Source organism: Lactuca saligna, chromosome 4, assembly GCF_052625555.1.
Source record: "Lactuca saligna cultivar CGN05327 chromosome 4, ASM5262555v1, whole genome shotgun sequence".
NCBI lineage: Eukaryota > Viridiplantae > Streptophyta > Magnoliopsida > Asterales > Asteraceae > Lactuca > Lactuca saligna.
In genome coordinates this window covers 46,612,084-46,622,958 of record NC_136420.1, presented here as the reverse complement: position 1 = coordinate 46,622,958, position 10,875 = coordinate 46,612,084, and positions in this window count along the sequence as shown.

Sequence of the window (10,875 nt, the reverse complement as noted above, 5' to 3'; positions counted from 1 at the left end):
GGTCTCGAATTCAAGAACAAGGAGTTTGAAGAGTTTCTTGCAGAAAGGGGAATTAGCCATAATTTCTCAGCTCCCTACACACCACAACAGAACGGAATAGTCGAAAGACGAAACCGATCCTTGTGTGAAGCTGCACGAACTATGTTAAGTTTCACTTCATTACCTCTTTATTTTTGGGCTGACGCTATTTCTGCTGCTTGTTATACACAGAACAGGTCCTATCTCAATAAGCGATTCAAGCTCACACCATATGAGATAATAAATAACAGAAAACCCAATGTGAAGTTTTTCCATGTGTTTGGCTCAAGGTGTTTCATCTTTAACTCTAAAGAACACCGCAACAAGTTTGACGTCAAAGCTGACGAGGGAATCTTTCTAGGTTACTCACTCACTTCAAAGGCATACAGGGTCCTAAACAAACGATCAAGAAGGATTGAAGAGACATACTATGTGACCTTCGACGATAACTATGTCAAGAAGCTACAGGCCATAGATGACACTGCCAGGGAAATCTTTCCTCAAACTGGTCAAGTCACAGTCTCAATCGCCAATATGTACGAGAATTTTCTGGATCTCTTTGACGAACCGGAAAAAGCCTCTCTCTCAGAAGCAAATGCAGCTGACAACAAAATTGATCATATGAAGCAAATTGTCGAAGATGCTGCAAAAAGAATGCATGAAGGAGAATCGCCCACTGATGAATCTCCAATCAACAATGCTTCAGTCGAGGGGGAGACACGTTCTCATGTTGAGGGGGAGCCTAGCTCACAAGTCCAGGGGGAGCCAAGCTCTACTTCTTCAACCGAAGGTCCTTCGCAAACCGAAGGTGCCTCTCCAACCGAAGATACCCCTCCAAACGAAGGTGCTTCAATGCCTGCAAATCCAGCACCACAACAAAACCCTGAACCTCATGTTTCTCGAGACTCATCATTTGAGGGGGAGCATGATGATATGACGCTAGATGACGATAGCCAATCTGAGACCGAAGAGATGATCAACGCTGAACTAGATCCAACCTTCGATCCAAATTACCCTCCTCTTACCAAATGGACCAGAGATCATCCCATCTCTCAAGTAGTTGGTGATGTATCTGAAAAGGTTCTGACCCGATCTCAACTGAAGGCAAAACAGACATCCTTATTTTCAAAGGTGGAGTTTTGTATGTTTAACTCATTCGTATCAAAAGTTGAACCGAAGACAGTGAATACTGCCCTCGATCACTCTGATTGGGTTCAAGCAATGCAAGACGAACTGAACGAGTTTGAAAGGAACAAAGTCTGGCGCCTCATTCCAACGCCTCCAGATGCTTCGGTTGTTGGTCTTAAATGGGTTTTCAGAAATAAAATGGACAAGGAAGGTAATGTCATAAGGAACAAGGCTCGTCTGGTGGTCAAGGGATACTGTCAGGAGGAAGGAATAGATTACGAAGAGACGTTCGCTCCAGTAGCTAGGCTAGAATCTGTTAGAATATTTATGGCTTATGCTGCTCACAAAAACTTTGAGGTTTTCCAAATGGACGTCAAGTGTGCGTTTCTCAATGGAGAACTTGAAGAAACTGTGTATGTGGAGCAACCTCCTGGGTTCGTGAACGAAAAACATCCAAATCATTGCTATATTCTGGATAAAGCTGTGTACGGTCTCAAACAAGCTCCGAGAGCCTGGTATGAAACGCTTACTAAATTTTTAAAGATGTCTAAATTTAAACAAGGTTCGGTTGACCCAACCTTCTTTCGCAAAAAGGAAGGTAACCACCTTATGATAGTTCAAATCTATGTCGATGACATCATCTTTGGCTCCACGAATCCCAGCTTAACAGCTGAATTCAGAAAGTTGATGGAGACTAAGTTTGAAATGAGCTCAATGGGTCCTATTAACTTTTTCCTTGGTTTAAACATTAGACAGGGACCCGAAGGCATCTTTATTAATCAGGAAGCTTACACAAAAACTCTCCTAGCGAAGTTTGGCATGATGGGAGACTCAAAAGTCAAAGTCCCAATGGCATTCGGCACCAAGCTTACCCCATCTCTTGACAAACCGGCTGTCGACATCACGCTCTATCGTCAAATGATAGGCTCATTGATGTATCTAACTGCTAGCAGGCCTGATATCATGTTTTCTGTATGTTATTGTGCTCTATTTCAGGCTAACCCACGCGAACCTCACATGCTGGCAGTAAAGAACATCCTACGCTATCTCAAGCGAACAACTTCCTTAGGTTTGTGGTATCCATCCAATTTAGGCTTCTTCGTTCAAGCCTATTCCGATGCTGACCTTGGAGGATGTGGACTCGACCGAAAAAGCACAACTGGTGGCTGTCAATTTCTTGATGGGAAATTGGTCAGCTGGCAATCCAAGAAACAAACATGTGTGTCGCTGTCTACTGCCGAAGCGGAATACATTGCCGCTGCATCCTGCACATCACAAGTGATTTGGATCCAGAGTCAACTCCGAGACTATGGACTCAATATGAAGAAGATCCCACTATATTGTGACTCTGAAAGTGCAATTAGGATCTGTCATAACCCAGTGCAACACTCTAAAACCAAACACATAGCACTGAGGTATCACTTCATCAAAGATCATGTGGAAGATGGTAATGTCGAAGTTCACTTCGTAAGAACCACTGATCAACTGGCTGACGTCTTTACCAAAGCTCTTCCAGAAGCATCATTCAATAAAATATTGCAAGGGCTAGGAATGATGGAATCAGAGTCAGTTCCTCACACTACCTATCAATCTCAACCGTAAGAAGCGAAACCAACCGAACGTTCGGGTTCGGTTCAACCATCTAACTCGCTCATTACTTCAAAGGTAGTCTTTCTCTGTTGTATATTACATGTATTTTTTTGTTTTTCTTTATATTAAAAGTATTTATTACTTGTATATCTAAATTCCTTAGATTCTCAAAATTTTCCAAAACCGAAACCTACCGAAGGTTCGGGTTCGGTTTTTCAAAATTTTGTGGAACCGAAACCAATCGAAGGTTCGGGTTCGGTTTTTCAAAATTTTGTGGAACCGAAACCAACCGAAGGTTCGGGTTCGGTTTTTCAAAATTTTGCGGAACCGAGACCAACCGAAGGTTCGGGTTCGGTTTTTCAATTTTTTCTCAGAGTTTTTTTTTAAGTCTTTATTTTATTATTTTTCTTTTATATATATAAATTTCAAAACTCCAAAAATATTTTATTTAATGTTTTGTGTGCTCGTTCGTTCATGGGAATAAATTTGATAAATTACTTAAGTGTCCCTAGAAGCATGCTGCTGTATGTGTCCCAAGCCTCATAAGATTTTGAATAATAGCCTTCATGACCTGGTATATACAAACCTAGTCTTCCCAATAAGGCTAACTCATTTATTCTAATCGTGAGCTACCTCACACTCTTCTCGCATGAGTTAAGAGTCTCCTGCTTGGTCCTTATTTTCGCAGCAGAGGTACTATGTTTTCTTACACCTTCCCCATTGAACTTCTCCATTACATTCGTTTCATCACTGTGACCCTTGAGACTCTCAGTAACTACCGCTGAGGTTTATGGTTACACAAAATCTGTGTTTATGATCTTAGTTTCGTACCACTACGACCTAAGTGAAACCCAAAATTCAACACCAACGAATTGACGGTGACCAATTAACTTGATCAAGTTTTCACCTTTTGCGTGATCCCGATGAAATTGTTACACACCATAACATTTCTTCCCAAGGGATCCAGTTTTTAAAATATTTATTTGAGATTTCATATTAATCCAAGCCACTACAAAATCAACTCCAACCTACTTGTTCAACAGACTACACCGGTCTCACAAGTACTTTGTTCACATTCGTTCTTATATCAAGAATTGAATTGTTGAATCAAAGCGAAACTACCCTTAATTAGCCAAATTTAAAGAATCCTTTCAACATTTCTTAATAAATGTTTGATCGTCATTCAACGGGATTCCACACTAACACTTTGAGGTCTCTCTTGATCTTGAAGGAAGAGATTCGTGCCCGGGATCATCAGTTTCGTGTCATAATTGACATCACAGCTTATCCTAAAAAGAGTTGCTTTATTTCTTTATCTTTTACACTCTTTGCACGAAAATCCTTGATTTTCAAAAATTCCGTTACTAATTATTTTACAGGCTGGTTTATTACTGAGGGATTACTAATGAAGTTGTGGCCAAAAATTAGCCACGTGGGTCATTAATTGAAAACAGCTGTTTAAAAAAGGGGAAAAGACAAAATGTTGCTGACTCGGCGGGAGTTAAATGGATAGAAATTCAAACGACGGTAAAAAGGAGGGCGCGTGAATTTGAAACGGCCGCGCTTTTTCTGACACTTGAGGACGCGTGTGCAATATCGAAGCGTCACACCTCTGGAGTTACAGGCGCGTGTGGAAATGGAAACGGTTCCTTTCTCTGAACCGGCGCTTATTGGGCGGCGTAATCCTAGGACTCTGACACTCTCTCTCCTACGTGATCATCGCACGCCCCAACTGTCACCAATCAGTCACTCAAAAACCCGTTTCATATTTCCATAAGAGATTTGAAACGATTTTTCTCTCTCCTCTCCCACTATAAAAACCCATCAACACCACCTTTTACCTCTTTACTGCCCCCGTAATTCCCAAAGCAAAATTACTCCCAAAAACTCTCCCGTTCTTCTTCTTCTCCACACCTGCAACAATGGCTGAATCTTCGTCTGTTCATGCCACTTCTCAGATTCTTCCCATCAGACCTCAACAATGCCTTGTCATTGATCTGAACCCACTGGCCTATGATCCCTACATGTCGCCGGTTATCGAATGCCTCAAGTACTCCCAGCTTGCTCCGGCATTGTCCATAATTGAAACGGTGCCACTGGTGGCTCTATCTCAGGTCTATGCGACGGCCTACTACGACAAGGGCGTCGACCGGGTATTCTTTGAAGTGGGAGATCACAAGACTTCAATTTCTCGCTCCCGTTTCTGCTCGCTGTTAGGTTTGCAGCGGACTCCTCACGAGTTAACCCAGAGACGATTCCGGTTGGAATGTTCTACAGCATGTTCTACAACATGGGCTACACGGAAGTTCTCACCTCCGTCGCCAGGTTCAAGAAGTCATGCCTACCGCCCCAGTGGAATGGGTTATTTACAGTTCTCTTCAAGGGACTGTCTGAGAGGAGCTCAGGATCTGACGGTGCAAGTCGTCTTTTCCTTTCTATTATGTACGGCGTGTACAATGGGATCAACCTCGATTATGGGTTTGTCCTCTGGCAACAGCTGCTTCAGAGCCTCTCTTCTACTTCTCGACACTCCGAGGTGTCGCTGGCCCGGTTCTGGATCTTGATCACAAGATGGGCTATGGACAGGTTTGATGTCCCAACTGCTGATGGTGCATCGATGTCTTCTATTGGTACGTTCCATACCAAGAAGATCATCGTCTCGGATGCATCAAAATTCTCCTTCATTGGCTCCATCCCGGAGACTATGTATGGAAGTGTGCCTTCAGACAACAGTATGATCAAGGCGATCAAGGAGTTAGGGCCATCTGGTCCGAGGGAGCTGACACCGGACATGCTGCGCTCGATTCATGATGCCGACAAACCGGTGGCCAGGGGTAAGAAGACAGACAAGGGGAAGAAAACATCCAAAGCCCCAAAACCTTCTCCCAAGAAGCGCAAACAAACGAAGGCTGCTTCATCCCCCCAACCGAAAAGGAGGAAGACTCAACAAAAGCGAAAGCTCGTCCTTCCCTCCTCATCAAGCGAATCCGAAGGTGGAAGTTCGGACTCTGAGGGATCCCAAGGAGACGAATCTCCTCAGCGAGGTAACACAGCCCCTCGCTCACCAACCCCGGAGATGGAACTTCATCAATCCCCAGTTCCTTCCCCTCCACCCACAATACCTATTTCCATTCCCACCATAAACCCCACCATTCCCCCAACCTCTATCCCTATACCTCCACCCATATTCACCACATCAACCGAAACACCACCTGTTACCGAAACCCCAACAGTAACCGAACCTCCTCAAACCCATACACAACCACCCCCCGAAACAAACCCCCCACCCACTCAACCAGAACCAACAAAACCCATTTCACCCCCGGCTTCTCCACCACCTCAATCTCCAGAAGACGCCTCCGATGGCGGTGATCAATACCTTGGGGGTGATCACATGAACTTCGATTCGGTCTACTTTAGTCCGTTTCAAGTTCAGAGTGATGAGGAGGATGATGCTCCTGTCACACGGAAGCATCTTCGTGAGCTTAACGAGAAGATTGATCAACTTCTCGCCTCCTCTTCCAACCAGCAGTCCTCTTTGTCTGAAGCTGCCCTTCAGAAGATCGTTGACGCCTTCTCTCGGGCTCAACATGATTCAATGGCCTCAGCAACTGCTGCGATAGACGCCTCCACCGAGCCTGTGAGGCAGCGACCGAAAAAGTCGATAAACTATTCAATGACGCTTCAATCCTGCTGCAGTCTATGCAGGAAAGCGCCGAAGCCACGAAAACAACTCTGAAACCAGTTGTTCATCAATTGGCCCAGTTTGTAAAGACGGAGTTATCCTCGTTCGCTACCCTCAGACAGAACCTTAGCAACGACAACTCGGCACTTCGTGCCTCCATCGATGCCCGCTTGGCAAAGCTACAAGAGGATCTTGCGGCTGAAAATTCACTGATGGACGTCCTGGCGAGTAAGACTACCGCCCTTAAGGTCAAGAGCACCCAACTTTCCAACTCCCAGCAACAACTGGAAGCTCTTCGATCCGAGAGGGAGGTCATAAAGACGTGTGTTTCGGATGTCCACGCCGCTCTCTCGAATATCCTGGAAGCACACGACCCCATCCTTAATCACTCAGTGAGGCGTACCCTCGCTGAGAAACTCTCTCCGGCCATGGACCTCTTGAGTAAAATTGAAGGCCTACCCAGTTTCGTGTCCATTCCGAAACAAGGGGGAGATGAGAAGAAAGGATCGAAACCCCCTCCTTCCTCAAAAGCAACTCACACAACCGAACCAACCCCAACTGATCATGCCTCGGGTTCGGGTGTGAAGGACAAGGGCAAAAACATTGCAGAGGGAGGAGATGAAGATGAAGATGAAGACAAGGAGACTATTGCGGACATGTTAAAGAGAAAGAACAGTCGCAATACTGATGACGATGTCAGTCGTGTGGCACGTGAAGCTGAAGAAGCCGAACGTAAACAAAAAGAAGCCCACGATCTCCTTGAGAGCCAAAAGCTGCTCTTCCCTGCCTGGACCAGGGATCGCATGATAAAAGAGGCCATAGAGACTCCAAGCATTCTATGGCTCGAGCCGGTGATATCATTCGACTGCAAAAACTCGGTCGATTCGCAGTTTGATATGCCGCTGACTCGAAAGGCGTTCATCTTCCACGCCTTTTCTAACATTTTCGAAGTCCCGCATCCGAACGATGAGCTTTACAGGGAGCTCATTGACTTCTACCTGGAGGCCGCTTGCCCTCAATACCTTACATGGAGCGCCCAGAAGATCGTCAGTGTTCGGGTGCTGAAGCCTTATGCCGTGGGGAGATTCACTAACGTAAAGTTCAAGCTCATCCGAGGATCTGCAAGAACTGCTCACATGATCACCCTGGTGGATCTACCCAATCTGAACCCTCATGATTGGATAGTCTTGTACAATATCCTGCTGACAAATGAATCAGAATTTGGTCCCATCATAGACCATGTCAAAAGGATGCTGGCATGCTACATCATGGAGGTGGCCCTAATGGATCAGGAGGTTGCCACAGTTTTTAAGAAGAAACCGAAAGTCAAACCTGTGGGATCGGCCAGTGATCTAAATCAAATGCAAATGGGCAAGATAGATCCGAGGCGAAACTCTGTGATGTTCACTAGAGCCGAAGGACAGAAATGTCTCTTCGCTTTAGCTGACAAACATCTTTACACTACAACTTGCTTGGAGCACATCTTATTCATCATCAAGCAGTGTAAAGACAATTCGGCTGATGATATCAAGTACTTCAATGATATGATCAATTGGTACGTTCGGTTTAGACAGACCATCCTTTCCATAACCAAATGTCTGTTTAACACCGTAAAGAAGAAGGTACCAGCTTCAGCCGCCGGCCCAAGCAAGAAGTGAAGGTCTCGCTCCAAATTGACGCAAAGGGGGAGATTGTTGGGCTGTAGATAGTTTTTATGTTGCGTCTTTTGGGCTCGTAGATTAGCCTTGTATTCTCCGGTTTGGGCCTGTCCAACCGAGAGCCTTCTATGTATTGTATATAAGTTTAATGCTTGCATGCATATTAGGTCAAGATTCTAGAGAGATTATCAATACAGCGATTGATCAAGAGTATAACATTTTTCTGTAATCGTTCTTGTAATCTTCTAATCCTTTACAGTTGATGTTCTTAATCGAGCTCTTCTAAGGATTTTATTTAATCATTCGACACGTTTGATTCAAGCTGTTTGTTCTTGTTATTGCATTTTTACTGTTTCGTATTTGTTTACTTGTTCAAGATCTAATCGATCTTCTTAGATTAAAAGTCGTTTTAATCCCATCACAGAGTCACAATATAGTGGGATCTTCTTCATATTGAGTCCATAGTCTCGAAGTTGACTCTGGATCCAAATCACTTGAGAGGTGCAGGATGCAGCGGCTATGTATTCCGCTTCAGCAGTAGACAACGACACACACATTTGTTTCTTGGATTGCCAGCTGACCAATTTCCCGTCAAGGAATTGACAGCCACCAGTAGTGCTTTTTCTGTCGAGTCCACATCCTCCAAGGTCAGCATCAGAATAGGCTTGAACGAAGAAGCCTGAGTTGGAAGGATACCATAGACCTAAGGAGGCAGTTCGCTTTAGATAGCGTAGAATGTTCTTCACTGCAAGCATGTGAGGTTCGCGTGGGTTTGCCTGAAATCGAGCACAATAACATACAGAAAACATGATGTCAGGCCTGCTAGCAGTAAGATACATTAGTGAGCCGATCATTTGATGATAGAGCGTGATATCAACAGCCGGTTTGTCTAGAGATGGAGTTAGCTTGGTGCCAAATGCCATTGGGACTTTGACTTTGGAGTCTCCTGTCATACCAAACTTTGCTAGGAGAGTCTTCATGTAAGCTTCCTGATTGATAAAGATGCCTTCGGGTCCCTGTCTAATATTTAAACCAAGGAAAAAGTTAATAGGACCCATTGAGCTCATTTCAAATTTAGTCTCCATCAACTTTCTGAACTCAGCTGTTAAGCTGGGATTGGTAGAGCCAAAGATAATGTCATCGACATAAATTTGAACGATCATAAGGTGGTTACCTTCCTTTTTGTGAAAGAAGGTTGGGTCAACCGAACCTTGTTTGAATTTAGACATCTTTAAGAATTTAGTTAGCGTTTCATACCAGGCTCTTGGAGCTTGTTTGAGGCCATACACAGCTTTATCCAGAATATAACAATGGTTTGGATACTTTTCGTTCACGAACCCAGGAGGTTGCTCCACATACACCATTTCTTCGAGTTCTCCATTAAGAAATGCACATTTGACGTCCATTTGGAAAACTTCAAAGTTTTTGTGGGCAGCATAAGCAAGAAATATTCTTACAGATTCAAGCCTAGCCACAGGAGCGAAAGTCTCTTCATAATCAATTCCTTCCTCCTGACAGTATCCCTTTACAACCAGACAAGCTTTGTTCCTTATAACATTCCCTTCCTTGTCCATTTTGTTCCTAAAAACCCATTTGAGACCAACAACCGAAGCATCTGGAGGAGTTGGAATGAGGCGCCATACTTTGTTCCTTTCAAATTCGTTCAGTTCGTCTTGCATTGCTTGAACCCAGTCAGAATGATCGAGGGCAGTGTTAACTGTCTTCGGTTCAACTTTTGATACGAATGAGTTAAACATACAAAACTCAACCTTTGAAAATAAGGATGTCTGTTTTGCCTTCAGTTGTGATCGGGTCAGAACCTTTTCAGAGACATCACCAACCACTTGAGAGATAGGATGATCTCTGGTCCATTTGGTAAGAGGAGGATAATTTGGATCAAAGGTTGGGTCTAGTTCAGCATTGATCATTTCTTCTGGCTCGGATTGGCTATCATAGCCAAGCGTCATATCATCAGGCTCCCCCTCGATTGATGAGCTTTAAGAAACTTGAGGTTCAGAGGTTTCTTGTGATGCTGGACTTGCAGGCGTTGATGCATCTTCGGTTGGAGAAGCACTTTCGGTTGGAGAAGCACTCTTGGTTTCAACCAGAAAGATTCCCTCGTCGGCTTTGACATCGAACTTGTTGCGGTGCTCTTTAGAGTTAAAGATGAAACACCGTGAGCCGAACACATGGAAAAATTTTATGTTGGGCTTCCTATTGTTGAGAATCTCATAAGGTGTGAGCGTGAATCGCTTGTTGAGATAGGACCTGTTCTGTGTAAAACAAGCAGCAGAAATAGCATCAGCCCAAAAATAAAGAGGTAAGGAAGCGAAACTTAGCATATTTCGGGCAGCTTCACACAAAGATCGGTTTCGTCTTTCGACAATTCTGTTCTGTTGAGGTGTGTAGGGAGCTGAGAAGTTGTGACTTATTCCCTTTTCTGCCAGAAATTCTTCAAATTCCCTGTTCTTGAATTCCAGACCATTGTCGCTCCTGATGTTGCGAACGAACTTCTTGAGCTGTACTTCAAATTGCTTGATAAACATTTTCAGCTTATGAGTCGCTTCAGATTTGAGCTTTAGAAAGAACACCCATGTAAATCGTGAAAAGTCATCAACAATAACAAGAATATACTTGCTACCACCGATGCTTTCGATAGATGATGGACCACACAAATCAATATGAAGTAATTCGAGTGGTTCAACAACTTTTGTGTTAATTACAGATGGATGACTTTGACGACTCTGCTTCCCCATTTCGCATGCAGCACACAAATGATCTCTATCGAACTTGAGC